We start from the raw sequence: 14,955 nt of genomic DNA, 5'->3' as shown, positions 1-14,955 counted from the left end.
TTGTATTTGGTCACAGGCGGTAGGCGGAGTGCAAAAGGGACGAATTTGTGGATTTGGCTCACACACCAGTGCGTATGAGGGACAGGCCTATTGTGCCTCCAACTTCTTTGCAAGCAATCAGTAGAGTTTGTATAGCTAGCACGTGGCTAAATTGATAGCAGAGATATAGAATGTTTAAAAATCACAACTGGACATACATGCAGTACTAAAGGAGCTTCATAAAATGAGAGAGCATATTAGTTGAAATCAGCCTGCACGTGTATCGACTGAGCAGGAGAGTGAGGAGATAGATTCTAATTAGTGTAGATCAGTATTTGTTTTTTTCATGCATGTTGGTCTTTTCGATATATATATATATATATATATAAGAATTACATTTTAATGTACTACTATTTGGTTACTCTGAAACAGTTGTAAACAGTGAATATGATTGTGCAATGTTGGAAGATTTAACTTTTTTAATCAGTATCTAAAAAATTGTTCGTAATGTGATTGTTGTAAAGGTGAATAAGTGATATGAGGTGCTATTTTTTTTCAAAATACTACAAGTTTCTTACGGATTTCTCATAGAATTTTCTCTGGAAAAAAGATACAACTTTCGCTACGTCATGCGGTGGAAAATTTCAGCTACAAAATTCACGGTGAATATATCCGCCACAAATTACGGTGGGCTATTATGCATTGTGTGTGTGAGTTTGCCTTAGATGACCTAAATGTCCCCAAAAACTTTCCACTAAAACTTCACTGTTAATCCTAATTACAGACAGATTTCTTCTTTTTACCAGCACAGATGTCCGCCGAAAATAGGCAACTTTCATGTAGTGAGATAAATCAAGTGAGTAGCCAAACATCTAGAGAATCATCTAATTTGGGGATGCTTGGGGAACTTTTGAGTCGAGAAGATTGTTTGTGAGCTTTTGAGGCGCTAAGATAGCGTCCTAAGAACATTCTAGAAGTCAACTTCAACCACAGGCAAAATGGATCAATGAGAACCTCCCATTCTGGACTTTTCTAGTTAGAACTAATTGTTCATATTGCATCTTTATCGACATTTTTTAATGATCAATCCATAAGCAAAACAAGCATCGCCCTCTCCAGTAAAAAAAAAATTACACAGGAAATAAAAAATCAGGAATGCAAATCAGAGACGAAGAGATGATCAATGAAGAAGTTCGTCTGACGTTTTTACCGGAAAAGTTTCAACTTGTGTTCCTTCACATCAGCAATGTCTGGACAATATTATTATCATCCTGGATGATAATGTCAGTTCTTTAAATTCTATTTAACGAACCCAAATTTTCTTATACTAAAGACCTTGAGTGTTACTGTCTTGATCTTAGAGAGCCTTGAGAGAGAGAGAGAGAGAGAGAGAGAGAGAGAGAGAGAGAGAGAGAGAGTTTATGAGAGGGATCACAAAGGTTGCTCCAAGTAAGATTCCAAGTCATCGTCTCCATTCTTCATCCTTCGTCCTTGGGAGGTTCTTTGGAGGTCTACTTCAACAAAACGTCCAGGTTCTCTGCTCGCTTTACGAGGAGGCAAAAAGAGTCGGTTCTCTGTCACACCGGGGTTGGTGAACAGGAGTCTGGTTTAAAGGCTTCTCCGCCTAGCTATGGGAGCTAAGGAAGAGACACTTAGTTAGTGCAATACTCGGAGGATGCCTCCAAGGAGTGGACGTCGGTCAAGGATTGACCGAACCACTATAAATCCGGTGTAATCTTTCTTTGTTTTGCTTCCACATTTATTCATTTTGCACTCTTATTTCTGTGGTGTTTTTGGTTTATGCTTGTTGTGCTTTACCTAAGAAAAATTTTTAAAATACCAATCCACCGCCCCCGCCCTGGTTAGTCTCAGGCTAGTTCTTAAGGGCTTAACATCCCTAACAAACTTTCAAGTGGTATGAAAGAGGGATTCATAAAAACTATGTTTGAAAACTTTTTGAATTTTGATCCATGGCTAACAACAGAAATCATAATACTACGGAAGGGTATTCTATTCCCCGACCACCTTTATTTTATAATATTACTTTTGATTTTTGGCAAACTCGTATAATTACTTTTTTACAATCAAAATATTATCGCATGTGAATGCTTGTTAAGGATGGTTATACACCTCTAACTAGAAAATTGAATGGAGTTACTGTTCCACTTCTTTTTACTGAATGGACTCTAGATGATAGGGATTTAGCATAATCAAATGCAAAATGTTTGAACTGTTTTTTTTGTGCTTTGAAATCAGAAGATTACATGCGTGTTTCCACTTGCACTACTGGTAAAGAAATTTGGGATAAATTATGTATCACCTATGAAGGTACTAATGAAGTCAAGCAATCCCGTTTGAATATTCTCATGCATGATTACGAACTTTTTCATATGAAATCTTCTGAATTGATTTCTGAAATATATACAAGGTTTACTCAAATTCTTACTTCATTGCATGCATTAGGAAGAGAACAAAACAGCCTATGATGCAGAGCATCTTAATTAAATTGTTTCTTAAGTATATGTTAGTTGTTTTGTTACAAGTTCGCGTGAACGGCCATGCCCGCCGTCCACGCTGCTCGCGACAGCAGGCATCCACCCATTCCCGCGCCCATCCACACCCGCGTAATCCATCCCGCTAGCGCTCGCTTCCGCTGCACCATGCAATTTCCCCTCAGATCCACCCGCACAGTCTCTCAACCAGATCCTCGTTGTCTCCATCCCCAACCACCAGATCCATCCCGTCGGACAGCTTCTCGCGCGGTACAATCCTGTCCTGAAACCCATGGATCCGTCTCCCGTTCCCATCTCACGCACGAGTCCAACCATTATCCACACTCTCGTGTTACTCTTCCACCTGTCCGACCCCATTTCCGATTTTTGATTCCGTTGATACTATGATCTCTGGCTCTATTCCTGCTTCGATTAGCAGCCTCTCTAATCTGTAGACACTATCTATTACACAGCAATGCTCTCAGAACCCACATCACCGCGCTCCTTTACTCTGCCGAGAACCCTGCACCAACTCTCCGCATCGATCTAGGTGGGAGTAGTGTGACAACGGAGAAGAGCAAGCGGCTGCAGAAAGAGGAAGAGGCATTGCATGCCAGTTGTCTCCGAGTGCCTCGAAGGCCACCTTGGAATTCTAGGATGTCTGCGGAGGAGCTTGATGTTAATGAAAGGCAGGCATTTTTAGTGTGACGACGAAGTTTGGCAAGGCTCCAGGAGAATGAGAGGCTTGTGATTACTCCATTTGAGAGGAACATAGATATTTGGCGACAACTTTGGCGAGTGCTCAAACGAAGTGACCTTGTAATGGTTGTTGACGCTCGAGATCCACTTTTCTATCGCTGTCCTGATCTCGAGGCATATGCACAGGAGATTGATGAGCACAAGAGAACCTTGCTTTTGGTGAATAAGGCAGATCTTTTACCCCCCGCTGAGAGGAAGAAATGGGCTGAGTATTTCAAGTCTAATGGGATTCTCTTTATATTCTGGTATGCAAAGTCTGCATCAGTCGTTGAAGGAAAAAGTTTAGGCAAGAAGTGGGAAGAAGAACAATCAGCACAAGAATCTATTTATTATGATATTGATAGTAAGATATATGGCAGAGATGAGCTCCTTGCCAGATTGCAAACAGAAGCCAAAGCTATCGTATCTTCCCGGAAAGATTCAACAGAAATGGAAACTCATGGAGCATCCAATGATCCAATTCCTTAGATTCTACTTCTGAACCAACAACTTTTGAACATGTTGTCGTGGGCTTTGTAGGCTACCCAAATGTTGGTAAGAGCTCCACAATCAATGCAGTGGTGGGTGGAAAACGCACTGGAGTTACTTCTACTCCTGGAAAGACAAAGCACTTTCAGACTTTGATCATTTCAGAAGAACTTATCCTATTTGATCGCCCTGGTTTAGTTTTACCTTCTTTTTCCAGCTCTAGATACAGAGAGAAGCTGTGCAAGTTGTGGCTAACAATGTCCCTCGACAATTGCTCGAGAAAATCTATATTATCAAATTGCCAAAACCAAAGCCTTAAGCAATCGAGGCCACTGACAGCTGCTGAACTGTTGAAGACTTGCTCAACAGTGAGGCCATAACCTTCAGATGCAATCTTATCGCAAATGTTGCAAGGACTAATCCTCAAGGATCTTACAAGTATGGTAGCATCACGGTCCATATCCCTGAACTTTGCAAGCTCAGGATTTTCAACCCCAAGTTTAAGTATGCACAATTTTAGCCACGACCCATGTCCAGCCCTCGCCCGCATCCGTGTGTTCCATCCCGACTCCGCCCCAGCTTGGCTTTCTTCATATCAGAGGAGAATGATGCATAGCATCTTAGCTAAATTGTTCCTTAAGCATATGTTAGCTGTTTTGTTACAAGTTTGTTATAGGATTCTAGAATGTTCTTGATTTCTCTAGGTTTCTTTGCTAGTTTATAAGTATAGGAGTTGCCAGAGGAAGGGGATATGAATGAATATTTTTGGATTTTTGAACAGCTTGGCTGTTTTGGTCTAATAGAGCTGTTTAGCTCTTCTCCATCTTACTTCTTTGATGATTCTTCCCACATCAGCCTAAATCAAACGGCTCTCCGAATCATTATATATAACTAGAGGAAAATATAATTTGTTAATCATGGAGACCAAACAGAGTTGGATATATGCTATTTATAAGAGCAGAATGCCCTTACTAATTAGTTGATAGCCCTTTATCTTTATTGAAATAGAAGAAAATAAAATAAACAAAATAGAAATTACAAATTTTGTATGTCTATTCAAATTTGGTATGCCGACAAAATGCCTCAATCAATTTATGAAAATTGCATTTCCTTGTTAATACCAAAACATTTGTTAAATATGTACACTTAACAATGTGCCCAAAGTCTTCAATCGCTCTATGTTTGGCTGAGACCATATTGAAATCCTGAATATTGTAATGATCATTAATTATTGTTCTCGATATCACTTCACGTTCATAAAAAAACGATCAAATTTTCTTACCACTACCTTATCCTATTTCTTCATAAACAACGATCATTAACTACTGTAAAGGAAGTTTACTTAATTTGTTTGGGTGATATGTTATGGATTTTTTTTATCAAATTTAATCTTGAATAGTAAGTGGTAATTGCATTACAGGTAACACATTAATATTAAGATTTTATTTTAGATGGTTGGATTTTAATACATAGAATTATTTTTATTCTTTGAGAAATCCACGGAGGGGTCTACACATTAATTAAAAACAGAGATTACAAGTCCTTAATGAACCTTTAGCTCACTAAAAATACAGCCACTGAAATAAACATATGTGCATATGGTTCTACATGTTACAAAGAAAATCAATGCAAAAAAATAATAAAAAAAAGCAATCAAATCAAATGAAAAAAAGCTAAAAGAAGTTTCAAGAAGATCCTCAACACCAGACCAGAAGCCAAACGAACAGCAGCCACAAAGCCTACAATAAAATCTCCAAAGCCAACCTGCAAAAGGAAAATAAGACAAGCAACCCAAGCACCAATAAACCGACACCCTTACAGCCACCAAAGAAACAACACCTGTAGGGAAAAAACTCAAAAAATACAATATCATAGGAATCACAAAAGGAGAAAGGACCAGGACAACCAAAACCAACATCAACCACCCAACCAGCCCCAACAGGAAAGAGGGCCACAGCCCCAAAAGACCACACCACCCAAAACCCAACCAACCTAAATGACCCCATGAACAAACAGGAAAGGACCAACAACAACAAACAGAAAAAACTAAACCCAAAACAGCCCAGCCACCAAATAAAGCAACATGAGCAGACATCAGATCCCAAACACCCAAAATTTACCTCTTAGATTTTCTCCCTCACCTTTTGCCCCCACCACGAGAAAAGGCTTTATGAATGATGTGTCCAACAGAAAAATTATACATCTCATTAAACTCATCGACGACACTACCCAATATTTCCCCAACACCTCTGCTAGGCGAAACAAATCTATCAAGCCAATCAAAATGATCAACACAGACATCTTCCGCATTTAATGCTAATTGAGCTAACATAGCTTCATTAGAAATAAGAGAAATAGGAAAATCAACAAAAGGCACATTTTGATCGTTAATGATACAAGGCGATACAACAATATCAGCCGAAACAGAGTCACCAGAAAGAGATATTAAACCTCAAGAAGAATCAACCAAATAGAACTTGTTAACGTCACAAACACCCACATTAGCATCATCTAAATTAACAAGAGTACCCATAGTAGTCTTCTAAACAAGAACAGGGGAATCAAGCTGAGGAGAAAAAACACGGATTAAAGACAAGTTAATATCAACACCCCCTTGACAATCCTCTTTAGCAACACATGGCAAATTAGTTAAAAGAGAGGCACATTGATTCTCAGGCAAGTTAACCACAGATTCATTGTGAATATCAGTGTCAATATTTGACACGACTCGAAAATTCGACTCGAACCCAACCCGAAAATTTTGGGTTAGGGTCAACCTGAACCCGAAACGGGTCGGGTTCAGGTTCAGCATTTCGACCCGTTTTAAAAATCGGGTCGGGTTTGGGTTAACCCTTTGACCCGAAATTGACCCGATTTTGACCCGGCAACCCGAGATTGACCCGATTTTGACCCGAAAAGAGGAGTTTGACCCGTTTTGACCCGAAAATTAGCCATTTTCTTGTTAGAAACGGGTCATTCGGGTCGGGTCGGGTTGACCCGGACTCGAAGCGGGTCGGGTTTGGGTTAGGAAAACTGACCCGTTTTTAAAAATGGGTCGGGTTCGGGTTGACCCGAATAGTGCCGGGTCAGTTTCGGGTTCGACCCGAACCCGACCCGTGACCCGAAATTTACACCCCTAATTGTGAACATCATCTACTTGAATCGCTAAAGAAGCCAGACCTGACAAAACCGGTACCACAAAGGGATCTGAATTACCATCTAAATGTTGCAAAAGCCCGGTGTTTAAATTTTCCTCCTTATCATGCAAAGTTAAAACATGAGAAGTATTACAAAACTCAGAAACAACCATTTTCTCAACTACAATATTTGTTTCCCGATCCTTTAAAGAAAGTACATAGCTGACACAATCGGTTGAATAGAAACGTTAGCCTTCCTCAAACGAGGATGCAAAATAATACATTCAGAGTTTATATGGCTCACAAATTTGCAAAGAGAGCAAAAACTAGGCAAATCTTCCAAAACCACCTTTTGAACATACCCAAATTTCTCAGGTCCAAGCCAAACCGAATCGAGATGAGACTTAGAAATGTTCAATTATACAAGAATACACGCAACAGATGGCCTAAAACCCATTGCAGTACATTATATGTATGAAGCGATCTATCAAATATGGATCCAAAATCGAAAAGAATGTGAGGAGAGAAAAGATGGGGGTGAAGTTCAGGAAATACAATCCAGACGGGGACGATCGGAGATTCCCTACCAAACTCAAATCAAGAAAAGAGATCCATTTTATCAACTTCATAAAACACTCATAAACAAAATAAGATTTATGCGCAAATTCCCTACCAAAATCAAGATCGTTAGCAAGCTTGATCAGAACATTCTTCTGATCCAAAAGAGTGCCAGAAAAATCACTTGATAGTTTGAGATTGAAAAAGAATTTTCTAATAGAATCTAAAGCCAGTGTACGAAGTGGAAACTTGCCAACTAATGCATAATCGAATGGCTAAGCAAGGTGCAAATCTTCAGCCTTAGAGATCCATAACGCCGTCAAACCTCTAAGCTAGTCACTTTCAGATCTGGAAATTCCACCGAAGAATTAGAACCAGCTAACACATCTTTGAAGGATTTAGAAGGGTTCTTATAGGCTTCACTTAAAGACGGACACCATGAGAAAATCCATGCAAAAATGCAAAAAATAAACAAAAAAAAAAAAAGACAGGAAAGGAAAGGCAGAGAACGGAAGAAAAACCAAGCAAATCACAAGAAAACCTCATGAAAACACGAGAGAGGCGGAACATGCGAAATCAGAGTGTGCACCAGGGCAATAAAAAAGCTTAGAAATGAAGAGAGAACAAAACCAGAAGTCCAGCCTCTAGCCACAGTAAAATCGAAGGGATGAAGAAGATATCACTTAGCAGCCTCTGTCGAACTCCAAAGAGAGATCTGAGAAGAACCGAATGCATAGATTAATTTCATTTAAAATCACTAGTTTTTATAGGTATCTTACACAAGTCTTATATTGGACACTCTAAAATCAAAGACAAATATTTTTATAGTGCATTTAATTGCTTGTACATAAAAAAAAAAAATATTTCTGACTTCAATCAACCAAATAAGTTTTACTTAGGCTTAGTTTGGGGAACTTTTATTTGGTCCGATCACGGGACGTAGCTCTACGTTCGGCCGCCGATAGAATCGCGCCACGCGTTCTCACTATTTACCGCACGGCCCGACAACCCGACTCGGAACGGACCCAGGATGGCTCGGTAATTCTCGATTTTGCTAGGTATTGCTTGGTATTACTCGGTATTGCTAGATATTGATCGATTTTGCTTGACAATAACCAATACCTAGCAAATACCGAGCAATACCGAGTTGTACTGAGTTTTTCTAGCAACAACTCGGTATTTCTAGAAAAACTCGGTACAACTCGGTATTTCTAGAAAAACTCGGTACAACTCGGTATTTCTAGCAACAACTCGGTATTTCTCGGTATTACTCGGTATGTCTTCACAGAGCAATATTTCTCGTTATTGTCAAGCAATACCTATCAATACCGAGTAATACCTCGCAATATTTGAATATAGCATTCCCGGGTTCCGGTCCGGGTCAAGTCGTCGGGCCGTGCGGTAAAGAGTAAGAGCACGTGGCGACATATTATTGGCGGCCGAACGTAGCTTTACGTCCGGTCAGAGGACATAATAATTGTTCTCGTTTGGGACTACATTTTTACTTTTTCTTATAACAGCTTTTTAGTATAAAAGTTAAAATTTTTATACTAAAAAGTTGTTTTAAGAAGCCGTAAAAAAAGCATCCCAAATGAAGCCTTAGACTCAAACTCCGTTTATTAAAGTATCATCAATCTCCTATGTTAATGTTTTTTTTTTTTTTTTGGCCACATGAAAATTTCCAATGAGTTATTATATTGCATAATTGAAAATATATAAATAATTCTATAATAATAGTTTTTTGAATGATCTAAACATCGACCAAACATTATGTATAAATAATTCTAAGGAATGCTAGAGATTATGTTGGCTCTTCTTCTTGTTGGATTGCTCTAATCAATTATCAGTAAGACATTAGGAGAAATGAAAAGATAAAATAGAATGGTACACAATAAATAGGAAAAATGATATGCTCTTAAAGAGTATCAGATCAAGCTGCATATAACAAAACAGCCGGTAAGACGCTTGTAACTAGCTGCTTGTAGCAGTAACACGGATGAGTAAATCAGATGATAAACTGTCTAAAATAGAAGGGATAATGACTGCAGAAAAGAAAGTGGACGTTAACAAGATCAAAATCATAAATGCCTGACATTCATTATTGATAGTCAGTATTACGATAGTCTAATTTGTTAACAGAACAATTTACAATCAATTTAATTAGACAAACCTAATTTCACATGAAAAGTTGAGAACAACAGCTTCACTCTTTTTTTTTTTAATGCTTGCTTTCCACTGTTGATTAGAGCATCACCATATCTCCAATTGTTCACATAATGTTACAGATTTGTTAGAGTGGATATATAAGCATTCAATCCGATTTCTAGAATGTAAAAGGCATGACAAAGAACATTAACATAAATTGTGTACTGCATATAGCTTAGTAAGTTGATAACTGAAAAGATCACCGCCTTATTAGAACACTTAACAAATGCAAGGTCACAATCAAATATTGATGGTAGAGATCATCTAGCACAGGGGCTCTTATATATGTTAAATGTTTCTGGTTTTGTCAAATAAGTGGAGGGCCTGTGGCCTATTATTTGTGTATATATATCTTGTCTTGAACTTGAATAAAAGCAGCTAGAATTATACCCATTTTTATGTCTTTGAGTTTCTCTATTTTCCTTTATCACCTAGCTCTCTGTATCTTGAGATATCTCAAGTGGTGAAGCCCAGGTGAAGGAAGCAGACTTTCGGCAAGGCTGTTTTAGGCGTCGAACATCCAGTCGCGCAACTCCATGTGTGGGAGCGGTGTCATCATCGAGCTTGGTAGCTAAAAAAGGTGACATATTTGTTTCAATTTCTCTTTTTTTATGGATTCATTTTGGATAGTTGCAGTTTTTTATAAAACAATTTTAAACAAATTGTGCATAAAATAATTTTTTTAAGCAGCGGTAGAAAATAACTTCCAGGTTTAAATTTTTTTTGAAAACAGTGGCCAAATAAAATTCTAGTTGCAGTATGAAAAGTAAAGTGATAAAAACATCAACTTCTTTCTCGGATCGACATAGGGTTAAGCTCATCAAAGTTGAAATATAAAGAAATTATTATAATGTGAAAGGTAAATGAGAGAGAATAATAGTTAATTGCATTATGAAAAGTAAAGCGATAAAAAAACTGTCTTAAATGAAGCCTAAGCTCCTTCTTAATTTCTCGGCTTGACAAAGGCTGAAGTTCATCAAAGTTGAAATATAAAGAGATTATTATAAAATTATTATAATGTGAAAGGTAAATGAGAGATATTAATAGTTAGTTTGAGAAATTTGCAATACAATAAACAAACAAAAAAGTATAGATAAAAATGAATGAAAATAATGCAACATACACTATAGGAAAAACAGTATTTTTCGACGGTCAATTTTGCTGTAAAATGACTGAAATATGTCGATAATTAGTATTTTAGTCGAATTTCCGACGAAAAATCTTTCACTAGAAAAACACACGTAGGAATACAAACACTGGCAAAAACATTATACTGGAAATATAATCGCTGCAAGAAAAATGAAAAAAAAAATGTTTGAATTCTACCCAATCTGATAAGCCCAATGCCCACAAACCAACTACCTGCTCACTTGCCCGCTACCATTGCCTGATTATTACGTCCTCTGACCGGACGTAGAGCTAAGTTCGGCCGCCAATAACATGTCGCCACGTGCTCTTACTCTTTATCGTGCGGCCCGATGACTTGACCCGGACCGGAACCCGTGAATGCTATGTTAGCGATTTTTTTGGTATTGCTCGGTATTGCTTTGGAAAAACGAGAAATACCGCTCTGTGAAGATCAATATCATGCAAATACCGAGTTGTACCGAGTTTTTTTACAACTCGGTACAACTAGGTATTTTCTCGGTATTGCTAGAAAAAAATCGGTACAACTAGGTACAACTCGGTATTTGCTCGGTATTGGTTATTGCCGAGCAAAATCGACCAATACCTTGCAATACCGAGCAATCTTGAGTCCGAAATTTGTCAGAAACCTGTCAGAAAATCCACTGAAATGTTCGACAGAAAATTTCCACTGAAAATTCTACCTATAATTTGCAATTTTCTTGTAGTGATAAGTTAAATCAAATTTGATACTTTTTAAATTCCAAATTGAACCTAACATTTAAATTTATGACAAGAATCTATAATATTTATTAAGAGAATATGTCCTCATTATTAAAAATATTCTTCTTGATTGCTCTATTCTCTTGCCCTTATATATGCATGTAAGTGTGTTAGCATTATAAATCAATAAAATAAAATTATAGTTTTCTTAATATTTCTAACAATAGGAATGGAACATTTCTTTTTTCCATCTTCTCCTTCTCATTCTCCCTATGCATATCATTAGGATACAAAATTTTTTAGATTTAATTGTAGAAATCTAAAGTATTTGCCTTCTCATGCAGGTATTTTAATCTTTCATGAACTTGATAAAGGAAATTAATGAACAAATCAACAGAAGAGCCTTTGATTCCCTCGAAATCAGAGGTCCAAATTCCATTGATATTCTGAATTTTTAGAATTTTGTTATTGCACCTCTAGAATTATTATAATTGAAAGATAAATGAGAGAGATTAATAGTTATTTTGAGAAATTTAGTATATTATAAAGAAAGAAGAGATAGAAAAAAATTAATAGAAATAAAGCAACATAAATTAAATCAATTATGATACCTTTTAAATTCAAATTTGAACCTACCATTTAAATTTATGACAGGAATCTATAATATTTATTAAGATAATATATTCTCATTATTGAAGAAATTCTTCTTGATTGTTCTATTCTCTCATCTATATATATATATGCATGTATGTTAGCATTATCAGTCAATAAAAAAAACTACACTTTTCTAAAAATAGGATTTGACATTTCCATTTTCCATCTTCTTTCTTCTTCTCCCTCTCGTGGTCATTGCGACACAAAAAAATTTAGATTTAATTGAAAAAATCAAGAGGATTTACTTTCTCATTCAGGTATTTTAATCCTTCATAATCTTGAGAAAGTAAATTAGTGAAGAAATCAATAGCAGAGCTTTGATTTTCTCCAAATCAGAGGTCCAAAGTCCATTGATATTCTGAATTTTCAGAATTTTGTTATTGCATCTTTTAGATTTAATTGAAGCAGGTTAATATTTAGAGTTTCTATTTCCATTTTGAATTTTTTTTTCCAATCCTTTAAATCCAATTTCATTCTTTTGAATTTCTCCCATAATTCAAAAGATTCCAATTATGATAAACAAAAAATTAAGGCATCAATCAGAAGAAAAGAATGATCACATTTTAATGCTCAATCCAGATACAATTAGCATAATTCAACTATGGTCCGACTGAACCTTGGCATCAGCCGGTGGTCCGACAGAACTCTGGAGTCACGCGGTGGTTTGGCTAAACTCTATTGGTCCGAGGAAATTTTGGGCGTTGGGCAGTGGTCCGACAAAACTCCGGTGTTAGGTGCTGGTCCCGCGGAACTCTAGGCATTAGGTGGTGGTCTGGCGAAATTCGAGCATCATGAGGTGGTCTGGCCAAACTTCCGCGTCAAGTGGTGGTCCGGCTGAACTCTGAGCGTCTGGTGGGGGTTAGACAAAATTCTTGCGTCAGGCGGTGGTTCGATAGAACTTTGGCGTCAAGTGGTTGTCTGGAAAAACTCCGGTGGTCCAGCGAAATTCCATGCATTGGGCGGTGGTTCGGCAAAACTCTAGCATTAGAAATTGGTTCAACGGAACTCTGGGTGTCAGGTGGTGGTTTGACAGAACTCTGGCATCAGGCGTGGTCTTGCATAACTTCTGGCATTAGGTGGTGGTCCGGCAGAACTCTAGGCGTCAGGTGGTGGTTCGATAGAACTTCGGCATCATGTAGTGGTCCGACGGACCTCCGTGCATCAAGTGACGTTTCGATAGAACTCTAGCGTCAGGCAGTGGTCTAGCAGAACTCTCGTGTTAGGAGGTGGTCTAGCGAAGCTCTAGCAAGTCGGTGATCTGGTGGAACTTCGGATGGTGGTCGAGGAGGAGTAAGGAGGCTAGAGCGATCTCAAATCTCTCTCTTACTTCTCTTCCTTTGGCTTGAGTTCTCTTTCACGAGAAGGGAGAGTCTTTTTATAGATTTCTTAGACTGGCATGACCCATAAATAGGAGGAAGATTAATGATAAATTGGGAGTGGTTTGGATGGACGACTGATGTTGAATCACTTGATCGTCGATCGTTTATTAGGCATTTAAACGTCTTAGTGATATCAGACTTTGACGATCTTGGGCTCGTTGGATTCGTCCTGTTGAGCCGCTCGATTCAACTATAAGCATGCTAAGTTAGATATCTAATCTATGTTGATGATATAATAATATTTAGATAGGTTGGTTGCAATACTATCAACTATCTAAATCTTCTTTTGAAAATCTTTTATGAAGCTGAAGCCCTAGCCCTTTTGCTGACTGTCTTTTGTATGTATATTGACGAAATAATTATTTTGCATATATGTGAAACATCAGGCTTTCCCTACAAGCCTCTTCCTCGGGATCATCTTGGAATTACTATTACCACATCTAAGCTAAAAGATTTGGATTCCAAAAGTATAGATAGACTTTAAAATTGGCTTAGTGTTTGAAAAGAAAAACTGCTACGTTTTGATTAATTTCAAACTATTTTGATTAATGAATTACCTAATGGTTTGAAAAAGAAAACAACCTTTCTTATTAGGAAAAAAACTCCAAATAAAATAAATTATGAACAAAAGGGTTTGGGTCTCCCTTCTTTGGATACACATTATCAATTTCCCTTCATACCTAATGGTGTGAACAACTTATTGTCCTCAAAATATCAATTAAAGAAATACGCCCAATCATTTAACAACAATTAGTGCCACACTACCCTGCTTTGAAGCCAAACTCATGCGAAGTAGTACCATTCATTTTATATTTTGTGAAAATGATTAGTTTATTTTTTTTGTTGATTGAGGTGAATATATTAGGACATATAATCCTCATTTTTCTAATTAATGCTTATGCCCCATATATGATTTTATCCCAAAAATTAAATAATAGCTAAGGAAGCTATATGGTCTAGGTTGCTGATTCCTACTGCAAAAATTGACACGACTCGAAGTCCGACCCGGAAAAATCCAGATTTGGGTCAACCCATTCGTGAAACGGGTTCGGGTTCTAATTAAAGCCATTGCGTCACCCATCAGTACCACCGACAGAACTCACGAAAGTCTCACCTAAAGCTAGCCTGCCTCGCCAGTCTCCACATGCGGCCCCTCCCGCTATCCTGCTCCCGCAGATCGCAATCCCTCCAGCCTTCGCGCTAGCCTGCCTTGCCAATCTCCATATCTGGCCCCTCCGCTCATCGACAGAATCGCAAGAGGCAAGTTAGCACTCACGAGTCGCACCGGAGCAAATGGTTGACCTCGACGACGGATTCGAATTTCAGATGGATGACAAAACTTAATTGGGTTCCCGGGTCGACTTCGGGTTGAAAATCTCAACCCATTTGTAAAATCGAGTTGTATTCGGGCCAACTCATTTACACCTGGATCAACTCCAGTTCTATCCGAACCTAATCAATTGACCAAAATTGACA

The 14,955-nt window shown here is 37.9% G+C and overlaps 1 pseudogene; it reads left to right on the top strand.

The window, feature by feature from the left end:
- Positions 1-2,879: 2,879 nt before the first annotated feature.
- LOC110104284 lies at positions 2,880-4,078 on the top strand (annotated as a pseudogene).
- Positions 4,079-14,955: the final 10,877 nt, after the last annotated feature.

Source organism: Dendrobium catenatum, unplaced genomic scaffold (genome assembly GCF_001605985.2).
Source record: "Dendrobium catenatum unplaced genomic scaffold, ASM160598v2 fragScaff_scaffold_1593, whole genome shotgun sequence".
Taxonomy (NCBI): Eukaryota; Viridiplantae; Streptophyta; class Magnoliopsida; order Asparagales; family Orchidaceae; genus Dendrobium; species Dendrobium catenatum.
This window is presented reverse-complemented; position numbering and strand designations above follow the sequence as displayed.